The 9,738-nt window shown below is 36.2% G+C and overlaps 1 long non-coding RNA gene across 1 annotated transcript; it reads left to right on the top strand.

The window, feature by feature from the left end:
- Nucleotides 1–3,650: 3,650 nt before the first annotated feature.
- On the top strand, nt 3,651–8,982 carry LOC114185877 (uncharacterized). The gene is made up of 2 exons (XR_003604910.2): nt 3,651–6,429; nt 8,249–8,982. It is a non-coding gene; the product is annotated as an uncharacterized LOC114185877 (long non-coding RNA).
- Nucleotides 8,983–9,738: the final 756 nt, after the last annotated feature.

Below are 9,738 nucleotides of genomic sequence, written 5' to 3'. Positions count from 1 at the left end.
TCACATTCAATCATAACATTAAAATAATGCACATTTTAAAATATCATACAATTGGCATACATAGGACTTGAATCCAAGTCCTCTCACACAACCAAGTACTCTCAACCACTTGAGCTAGTACTTTTACACATCATAACAATTTGCATTAATGCCATAAAGGCTCCCATTACCCACATTTATTAAATAATTATTTATTTAATTATTTAAATTTCTCGGGTCTTACACTCATCACCACTCCTATCATCAAGCCACCTAATTGGACATTACAATTCAAGTTTATATGTGATGCATCAAACTTTGCAGTGGGAGTGGTGCTTGCACAAAGAGATGGGAAGCTACCACATGTGGTATATTATGCTTCCAGAGCATTGGACACAACGCAGGCTAACTACACCACAATTGAAAAGGAATTATTAGTTGTTTTGTTTTCCTTGGACAAATTTAGACCATATACACTTGGTTCCAAGGTAATTGTTTACACTAATAATGCATCATTAAAATTCCTTCTGAAGAAAGTATATTCCAAGCCAAGGTTGATTAGATCGATGTTACTGCTCCAAGAGTTTGACATTGAAATTTGAGACAGAAGTGAGGCACATAACTTAGTAGCTAACCATCTTAGTAGGATTTAAAATGGAGAAGATAACATTCCTATTCAAGATGAATTTCCTGATGAAGCCTTCCTAGCGTTGACTGCTTGAGAGGTACATTTCCTGAACCTTGGTTTGCTAATATTATTAACTATTTGGTTGTTTCTACTATTCCTCATTCCTTCTCCAAGTCTAAAAGAACCAAGCTAAAATGTGAGGCAAAGTACTATATATGGGAAGACCCAATCTTATGGCACGTTGGTAGTGACCAAGTCATAAGAAGGTGTGTTCGAGATGGCGAGATACTATATGTGGTCGAGTTCTGTCATTCATCTCCTTTTGGTGGACATTATGGCACAAAAAGAATAGGTAGGAAGGTGTTGGATTGTGGATTATATTGGCCTACTATCTTTAAAGATGCACAAAGGGTGTATGAAAATTGTGAGCAGTGTCAAAGAGCAGCCAGATACATTACAAGAAGGTGTGAAAGGCCTCAATAACCCATGTTATATTGTGAGGTATTTGATATTTGGGATATTGATTTAATGGGTACTTTTCCTCCTTCTTTGGGGTTTACTTATATTTTTCTTGTTGTAGACTATGTCTCCAAATGGGTGGAAGTTATAGCTACAAGGACTAATAATGCTCGAATTGTCATGAGTTTTGTCAAGTCTAACATGTTTTGTAGGTTTGGGATACCACGAGCCATCATTGGTGACTAGGGGACTCATTTTTTTTATAAACTGCTTGAGAACATGTTGAAGAAATATGGGGTGACACATCGCGTTGCTACACCATATCCCCCACACTAATGGACAAGCTAAGATCTCTAACAGATAGATTAAAAATATACTAGAGAAAATAGTGAAGCCAAACAGAAAGGATTGGGCCACAAGATTGGATTATGCACTTTGGGCACATAGGAAGCCTACAAAGCACCTATAGGTATGCCACCTTTTAGGGTGGTTTTTAGAAAGGCTTGTCATCTACTTGTGAGGATTAAACATCATGCCTATTGGGCAGTGAAAGCATGCAGCTCTAATTTGGAAGAAGTAAGGAAAGAGCAAAAATTCAGTTGCAAGAACTAGAGAAGATTAGGCTTGCGACCTTTGAGAACTCAAAGGTCTACAAGGAGAAAACCAAGAAGTTCAATGACCAAAAGCTTATGGATAGAAAGGACTTCAAGGTCAACCAAAAGGTATTATTGTACAAGTCCAAGTTAGGTCACATGAGTGGTAAGTTACTCTCCACTTGGGAAGGACCATTTATGGTTACAGAAGTATTTCCTTATGGAGCAATGGAGGTCAAGGAAGAATCCTTGGAAAGAATTTTCAAAGTTAATGGACATCGTCTTCGAATATTCAATGAAAATCAAGATATGCTTAATAAGACGGTGGATGGGATGAACTTGACTTCTCCTGCATACCTTCCTCTTTGAGGAGGTAATTAACCTTCATACTTTTTCTTTCCATTCCTTATATTGAATACACTGAGGACAATGCCTGGATTAAGTGTGGAGTTGTGGGGAGACAATTTATTTTGTTCAACCTTTTCTAATTTTGTTTTATTTGTTTTGTTTTTCCTTTGAAAAAAAGAATTGTAATTTCTTTTTGAGAAAATTGTGAAAGTATTCTAGTGAAACTTTTAAACAATATGTCTTATAAGAAATCTAGGAAAAATATTTCCTTGTTTTCAATAAAACATATTTTCATAGATTTTAGGATTTGATTCAGTAACCGGGACGATCATAATTATGGACAAATAAAAGTTATGTGCTTCATGGATTGTTTCTATGATTTACTAATTGAGTTTATTTGATAATTTCTAGAATAAATCTTTTGTGAAAGAGTTTTGACCTTGTGAGTTTTGAGCCTTAATGTAAAGGATCGATCGCCATGTGTCATTCATATTTTTCTTGAGTGACTTACTCATGTTTTGTTTATACTCAAATGTTTAGCTTTATGATTTTTTTTTTTGCATCCACTACAAAAAAATGTCTTATTAGTAACCAATTTTAGTGACCAAAAGTTGTTAGTCACTATAATAATCAATTTAGATACAAATTTACAAAATTAAAAATTATTGGTTACTAAAATAGTCACTATTATAAATAAAAAATTATAATTGGTCACTAAATTGGTCACTAATTAATTAGAGACCAATTTAGTAACTAAGTCATTTTGGTAGCCAAAATTTAGGTAGCTAACTTTTAGTAACCAATTTCCTTTGATAGCCAAAATCATGGTAGCTAATTTTAAAAACCAATTTAGTGACCAAATATAATTTTTTATTCATAATAGTAACTATTTTAGTAACCAATAATTTTTTACTTTGTAAATTGGTATCTAAATTATTCAATATAGTGACTAACAACTTTTGGTCACTAAAATTGGTTACTAATAAGACATTTTCTTGTAGTGATTTTATGTGAATATGCTTGATTTGATATAATTGACGCATTTATTGGTTTTAGCTACTTGGCCAAATAAGCCAACCTTGATATTGATTCATTGGTAGCCCTTTTGAGCTTTAAACCTTTTTCTCTTATTTTCAAGCCCATTGTAAATCCTTAGAAAGAAAAAGACCATGTTTTCCGTACCTTAGGAAGAAAGAAGGAGATAGTGGATTATAATAAGATTGGTTGAGAAATAAAATGTGAGGGTGAGTATCTCACCCACAAAATTATAAAAATGACAAATGGAAAATTGTTGATCAAAGAGTGTTGAAATGAAGAATGATTACTTTCTAAAATAGAGCAACAAAGAATAAAAGAAAAAGGGTTGTTTTTGAAACTATGTGATGAATACCACCCTAAGAGGCTTTTCATAGCATTGGCCAATGCCTAGGCCCATTCTTTTATTTTATTTTTTTTAATTAAATAAAACTTGTTCTAATTGGGTTGTTTTGCTAAATGCAGCCCACCTTTCCAAGCTACCAATTATAGCAGTGCTGGCAATTGGGCTTGTGGCCCAATTCTCCTCCGTGCCTCGTTCCATCCGCACACCTTCATGTTTCTGCAACATACGTTAGTGTTGGGCCATTCTAGAACTGCAACCCAAACACTCTCTTTCTGAATTGAAGCCACGCATATGCTGAAGCACGATATCGGCCCATGCTTCTACACCATTCACGGATGCTATCCTGCCAGCACATTTTGGGCTTCCCGCCCAATTCCTTCAACATCTGCAGCGAAGCCCCATCACGCGTGGAGATGTATTCTTAAAGCATGACTAGGGTTCCCTTTCTTCACGTGTTCCACCTCTACCTTGTGCTAGGGTTCCTTATCAAATCAGTCATTTGCCATCACGTCGTTCTTCTCTTAACGCCTTTGTTAGGGTTTCATCATCACACATCATGCGTTTTCCACATTTCTCTCATTGGAAGCATGCCGCTAGAGTTCAGACCGTGAACTCTTTCGTGTGTAGCTCAAACCGCGTCAACACATAGCCACGCATCAACCCTTTTCTTCATTTCTCTCTTATGGATTGTTAGAACCGTCCAAACCCTCAGGCATTCCACCTTTACATGTTGTTCACGGCAGCTTTGCCGTTAGATTTCTCTTCCGTTTTCTTTTCCCGGTTGCCTTCAGCTATAAAAGGCAAGCCAACATTTTTGTAAAAGAGCTTTGATTAATTTGAGAAGTTTATCCCCAATTTCAGAGCTCACTTTCACCTTAGATGAGGATTTCTCCTCCTAGGGTTCCAAACACTGCGAGTGTGTGCATTTCAGTGAGAGACGAGAGTGATCCGAACCCCAATCGAGCTTCCGCTGCATTTCCATCGATCAACTACACTGAAGAACGCTCATCATTTGGTATCAGGAGCACCAGGTTCACCGGTTGGACCGCCGCGTTTAGGCTCGCTTCAAAGATAAGTGTTCTTTCTCTTATCTTAGTGTTTTTCTTCTTCGCTGTTCGATTTCGGTCTTGTTCATGCGCTGATTGAGTCTGTTTTTGTCTGTTAAATCTGTGTCGTGGTGATTTTGTTTGCTGAAATTGATTCAAGTGTAATTGTCCTGATTTTTTCTGAATCAATACTGTGATGGTTTAATGTTTAGCTTTCTGAATCTGCCGCTCATTGAATGTCAAGTAGGTTTAATTTCAGTTTTGCTTCCTTAGCTTTAAAATTTTATAATCTCGTGTTTTGTCTTTGGTAATGTTTCGTTGTTTGATATGTCACTGATTCCATAGAGTTGTCCCTAATTTTTGTGTGTTGTTTCAATTTCAATTGTAAAATGTGTGTCTAGTATCTCAATTTGTGTTTTGTGGTGTTCTTTAATTGCTATTAGATCATTGGCAATTGTTCTGCAGTGTATGCTTCTAGCTGTTCCTGGTTTTAATCGTGCCTGATTTCTTTTTCATTGTTCCTGATTTACTCTTGCCAATGATTATGCTGGCCAAACTGTCATGTTTTCCACTGCTTTGATGATACATATGCTTTGTTCAGATCGTTTCAATGGAATTCTAGTTGGTTTTGGTCCACACATAGGCTGTGTTTTTGCTCTTTTGATTGCTTTGTTGCTGTTTGAACTTCATTGCTGGCCTAGTATTTTTTTTCTTGAATTTGAGCGTTGCATCAATCAATGTGAGCATTCACGGGTTTCCTGTTTCCTTCTGCAATTCAGATTTGCTTTGCTCAATTCATGTCCAGATTTTCCACATATTGCTTGGTCATTGGAATTTGAATTCAACACTGCAATTATTGTTTATTTGCTTTGAATGCCAATACTTTGTTTTCATTTTTTTTTTGTCTAGTGCTGGTTTAGTTTGTCTTGATCTCTCAAATGTTGCATATCTTACTTGGCCATGTGTGTTTAGATTTGCTTGCTTTTGAATCTGCCTTGTTCAGATCATGTTCTTACAAGTTGCATCAGTTGGCATTATTTTAATTCTCCTTGTTGCTTGACTGAATTGTGGAGTGAACATTGGATTCACAATGAAACATTGCGTTTATGCAATATCAGTTGCTTTAAACCAACAATTTTTCACTTCTGTTTCAATAAGTTTATGTTTTATCAGATTCATAGTGCAGCTGTTTCATTTTGTTTGAATCACAAAGTCAGTGTTGTTTGCATATAGTTTTAGTGCCTATATCAGTTTCACTAGCCCGCATCTTTTCATTGATTCTTGCTCCATTAATCTCTTCATGTCTTAGATTCAGCTCTGCCATGTAATTTGTTGAGTTGCTACTGCTGTTTTTTTTTCAGAATTTGATCATTGAAATTGCTACTTGTTGATGTGTCGTATCTGCTATATCATTTGTATTGCAGTTCCAGTGAAAAAGATCTATGTTGAGTAATTCATGATAAGTATTTCTGGTCTGCAAAGTGCATGTTTGAACCACTGATTTGAGTAAAACAACGTGCTCCACAGTTCACATAGATACTACTTTCCTCTTAATTTTTAACTTGCATATGCTCTTGATTCAACTTGTTTGAGTTTTGTTTGATTTTAGTTTTGTTAATCTTGTTCTAGACACATTCCTTAGGTTCTCTTTTGTGTGCTATCCTTTACTGCTTTGCCTTTTTCTTGCTTGTCTTGTTTGCTTATTTCATTGAGTTTGTCATTCAATCCTTCACTTGATGTTGTCCAATTCTTCCATTTGAGCTTTTCTTGATTTTCTGCTTTGTTCTTCTTATCTGGAAGATCGTGAGTGATCTTGTTTCAGTTGGCATACAACTCACTGCTTTGGCAACTTTGTAGGTACCTTTCTCTTGAAGGTAGAGCTGCAGGATGAATTGTGGGAAAAGACATTGAGATAGCATTCCTAGAGGACTTGTGGAGTGAGTTGGGACTTAAAGAAGGAGTGCAAACACGCGAGAGCAAATAGAGAGCAAACTGGTCCAATTCCAATTGCAAATTTTTCCCATTTCTGTTTGTTTTGATATCACAGAATTTTGTGGTGTAATTTTTTCTTAATTTCAGTTTCTGTTTCATTTGGCTTAGGTGGAAAATGCTTTAGAGCAATCCTAACCTTAGCTTAGTGTGTAATAGCTTCTTAACGTGTAGTGTGAGGTCATCAAGGGGTTCCAAGTTCCACTTGATTCTTCACTTAGGAAAACTTTTCGTCTAGTTTATGTTTTCTTGTTTTTATGTTTTCTTGTTCTTTATGTTTTCCATGTCCAGGTTATGTGTGTGTTATGCATGTTTTATGTTTTTGTTTTATGTCTCTGTGATATCTTTAAACACTTAGTTGACCTTTCTTTGGTCAGAGGATTTCACACACTTTGAAAGTTGTTTTTCACAATTAAAATCTGTTTTGTTGGGAAATTTTAGTGAGAAGTTTTGTGAAAGAAATTTAGAGATTTCTGGCTAGGAAAGATTTGGTTTCTAAGCCTGTCCATAAGACTCACCTCCCTTTCCTGGGAACATCTCTAGAAATATTTTCCTTTATATTCTCTTTAGAAATTCCTAAAGTTTCTTTGTGAAAAGTTGTTTAGATAAGTGTTTCAAAAGTGTTTTCCAAAATGAGTTTTCATTCGTACAGTGAATTGTATTTAGGTAGTCATTGTGAGGATAAAATGCATCATACACATGAGAGTACATTCCCTTTCTTTGGAGAGGACATAAGTGCATTATCATACATATCTTGGGAGAGGGAAATAGATGATTTGGTGCATTCATTCCATCTTAGACATAGTAAATACTATTTTCTTACTTTGTGCATTTCTAGTTTTGTAGGACATGCAAGAGAGTGGTGGGATTATAAGCAATCTAGAGTGGAAAAGGGAAGAAAATCTCCCATTCAAAATTGGAGTGAGTTGAGAGCATGCATGAGAAGAACATTCAAACCACCTTCCTTTGATTTTGATCGTGAGATAGAGAAAAAGAAAATTGAGATAGCAAGGAGGAAGGAGGAAAAACTCACAATACTTTTAAGAGAGATGAGGGAGTTGGAAGAAAAAGAAAGAATAAGAATTCAGAGAAGAGAGCAGAAAGAAAGAGAGAAATTTGAACAAGAATTGAGAGAAGAAGAGGAGCAACTGAGAAAAGAGAAGGAGGAAAAAGAGAGAAAAGAATTTGGAAAGAGAGTAAGACAAGAGAAGAAGTTTAAAAGAAAAGAGAAAGAGATTGAGAGAAAAGAAATAATGCTTAGGGAAGTAGAGATACAACATCCTACAACTTCTTGCATAGACCTCAAGGGAGTAATTCCATCTTTCAACTCTTCTTTATTTGTCGTTAATAATTTTGTCTTAGTTCTCCCTAAAATTGTTTTTCCACCTTCATCATTCATTTTAAACACTTCAAAAGAATTTCCAAAAATCTTCTTTACTTAGAGTTACTTTTTAGGTATCAATTAAGTCAAAGTGACAATATGTATTTTTGTAAAGTGGGCTATGTACCAAATCCTTTCAAACTTAAAAGCCCATCTTCATATATTCCTTACAAGTATCTTCTACTTCCATCTCGGAAAGTAACGGAAAAATTGTTTGATGATTACTGCATACATATTTTTTATCCTGGAGGAAATTCATCTTTAATTGTTGTGGGCCTTAAAGAAACCTCTTGATCTGAGGACAGATCCTTTTCAAGAGGGAGGGGATAATGAATACCACCCTAAGAGGCTTTTCATAACATTGGCCAATGCCTAGGCCCATTCTTTTATTTTTTTTTTAATTAAATAAAACTTGTTCTAATTGGGTTATTTTGCTAAATGCAGCCCACTTTTCCAAGCTACCAATTATAGCAGTGCTGGAAATTGGGCCTGTGGCCCAATTCTCCTCCGTGCCTCGTTCCATCGCACACCTTCATGTTTCTGCAACATACATTAGTGTTGGGCCATTCTAGAACTACAGCCCAAACTCTCTCTTTCTGAATTGAAGTCACGCGTATGCTGAAGCACGATATCGGCCCATGCTTCTACACCATTCACGAATGCTATCCTGCCAGCACATATTGGGCTTCCAGCCCAATTCCTTCAACATCTGCAACGAAGCCCCATCACGCGCGGAGATGTATTCTTCAAGCACGGCTATGGTTCCCTTTCTTCACGTGTTTCGCCTCTACCTTGTGTTAGGGTTCCTTATCAAATCAGTCGTTTGCCATGACGTTGTTCCTCTCTTAACGCCTCTGTTAGGGTTTCATCATCACGCATCACGCGTTTTCCACATTTCTCTCATTGGAAGCACACCGCTAGAGTTCAGACCGTGAACTCCTTCGTGTGTAGCTCAAACCGCGTCAACACACAGCCACGCATCAACCCTTTTCTTCATTTCTCTCTTAGGGATTGTTAGAACCGTCCAAACCCTCACGCATTCCACCTTCACATGTTGTTCACGGCAGCTTTGCTGTTAGATTTCTCTTCCGTTTTCTTTTCCGGTTGCCTTCAGCTATAAAAGGCAAGCCAACCTTTTTGTAACAGAGCTTTGATTAATTTGAGAGGTTTATCCCCAATTTCAGAGCTCACTTTCACCTTAGATGAGGATTTCTCCTCCTAGGGTTCCAAACACTGCGAGTGTGTGCGTTTCAGTGAGAGACGAGAGTGATCCGAACCCCAATTGAGCTTCCGCTGCATTTCCACCGATTAAGTACACCGAGGATCGCTCATCACTATGCTCCATTATTTTTTCTACATTACTATTTCCTAAACCCAAAAATCCTAAAATTTTTCCTACCTTTGCCTTGACCCCATTATAACCCATAAAAAGTCCTCTTGATCATTGAATGCATGTTTTCTGAAATTTGTGAATATTAGAGACTTGTTAAGTATTATGAGTGTTTACTTGCATGGGTTTTTGAGTGAAAACACAGGCCAAAACACTTGAGCAAATTTTGGTGAGAAAATACACATTTTAACTTGAGTGATCTCTTTCATATTTGATTTGCTTGCTAAATTCAAAAGATTAACTCATGTGTGAAAAAAAAAATAGAATTTTTCCTTTTGTATGCGCATGATAGCTTGATTTCTAAAAGATTGACTTGTTTCTAGTTATGTTCATTCCTTTGATCTAGTGAAGATATGGAATAAAATGCCTCAGAACAAAGTTTTGAAATTGTTCAATTTTGTTCAAGAGTGCAAAAGGATAAGTTTAGATAACCGATGATAAATCTATTTTGAAAATAGTGGAACTAGCCTGTTTTATTATAATTATCTCAAAGTCTTTTATTAATTTGCTATTTCATTCTCAAATTCTACTCTATATTTTTGCA

The sequence above is a fragment of the Vigna unguiculata genome, chromosome 5 (assembly GCF_037176805.1).
Source record: "Vigna unguiculata cultivar grain cowpea cultivar isolate G323 ecotype 2 chromosome 5, ASM3717680v1, whole genome shotgun sequence".
In the NCBI taxonomy this organism is placed as follows: domain Eukaryota; kingdom Viridiplantae; phylum Streptophyta; class Magnoliopsida; order Fabales; family Fabaceae; genus Vigna; species Vigna unguiculata.
The sequence above is the reverse complement of the archived record's forward strand: the minus strand, read 5'-3'. Positions and strand labels throughout refer to the sequence as shown.